Source organism: Colobus angolensis, unplaced genomic scaffold, assembly GCF_000951035.1.
Source record: "Colobus angolensis palliatus isolate OR3802 unplaced genomic scaffold, Cang.pa_1.0 Scaffold46, whole genome shotgun sequence".
Classification (NCBI taxonomy): domain Eukaryota; kingdom Metazoa; phylum Chordata; class Mammalia; order Primates; family Cercopithecidae; genus Colobus; species Colobus angolensis.
The window spans coordinates 139,569-141,289 of NW_012118043.1; positions in this window are offsets into that span (position 1 = coordinate 139,569).

Below are 1,721 nucleotides of genomic sequence, written 5' to 3' on the forward strand. Positions count from 1 at the left end.
GATGTCCCTTTGCTCTTCTTTAATCTTCTGCCATGATTTGTGAGGCCTCCCCAGTCATGTGGAAATGTGAGTCCATCAAACCTCTTTCCTTTATAAATTTTCTTTATACCAGTCTCAGGTATGTCTTTATTAGCAGCATCAGAATAGACTGATACAGTAAATTGGCACAGGGCAGTGGGGTGCTGCTATAAAGATACCCAAAAATGTGGAAGTGACTTTGGAACTGGATAACAAGCAAGGATTGGAACAGTTTGGAAGACTCCAAAGAAGACATGAAAATGTGGGAAAGTTTGGAACCTCCTAGAGACTTGTTGAATGGCTTTGACCAAAATGGTGATAGTGATGTGGGCAATAAGGTCCAGGTTGATGTGGTCTCAGATAGAGATGAGAAACTTGTTGGAACTGGAGCAAAGGTGACTCTCACTGTGTTTTAGCAAAGAGACTGGTGGCATTTGCCCCTGCCCTAGAGATCTGTGGAACTTTGAACTTGAGAGAAATGATTTAGGCCATCTGGTAGAAAAAATTTCTAAGCAGCAAGGTGTTAAAGAGGTGACTTGAGTACTGTGAAAAGCATTTGGTTTTATGCATTCACAAAGATACGGTTCGGAATTGAAACTTAAGTTGATAAAAGAAGCAGAGCATGAAAGTTCAGAAAATATGCAGCCTGACAATGTGATAGAAAACAAATACTCATTTTCTGAGGAGAAATTCAAGCCAGCTGCAGAAATTCTCATACGTAACAAGGAGCCAAATGTTAATCACCAAGACAATGGGAAAAATGTCCACAGGGCAGTACAGAGGTCTTCACAGCAGCCCTTTCCATTACAAACTGGGGGACCTAGGATGAAAAAATGGTTTCCATAGGCCAGGCCATGGCCTTGTTGTTTTATGCAGTCTCAGGACTTGGTTCCCTGCATCCCAGCTGTGGCTAAAAGGGGCCGATGTAGAGCTCAGGCCATTGCTTCAGAGTGTGCAAGCCCTAAGCCTTGGTGGCTTACATGCAGTGTTAGGCCTGCAGGTACATGAAAGTCAAGAATTGAGGTTTGGAAACCTTCATTTAGATTTCAGAGGATGTATATAAATGCCTGGATGTTGAGGTGAAAGTTTGCTGTGAGAGTGGAGCCCTCACTGCTAGGGCAGTGTGGAAGGGAAATGTGGGGTGGGAGCCCCCATGCAGCATCCCCACTGAGGCACTGCCTAGTGGAGCTGTGAGAAGAGGGCCACTGTCCTCCAGACCCCAGAATGGTAGATCCACTGACAGCTTGCACCGTGCTCCTGGAAAAGCTGCAGTCAGTCAAAGCCAGCCCAGGGAAGCAGCCAGAAGGGGGGCTTTACCCTGCAAAGCCTCAAGGACAGAGTTCCCAAGATCATGGGAACCCACCTCTTGCATCAGTATAACCTGGATGTGAGACATGAAGTCAAAGGGGATCATTTTGGAGCTTTCAGATTTTACTGCCTCACTGGATTTCAGACTTGTGTGGGGCCTGCAACCTCTTCGTTGTTGCCAATTTCTGCCATTTGAAATGCATGTAATTACCCAATGTCTGTACCCCCATTGTATCTAGGAAGTAGCTAACTTGCTTTTGATTTTAGAGGCTCATAGGCAGAGGAACTTACCTTGTCTCAAATGAGACTCTGGACTGTGGACTTTTGAGTTAATGCTGAAATAAATCAAGATGTTGGGTGACTGTTGGGAAGCATGATTGATTTTGAAATGTGAG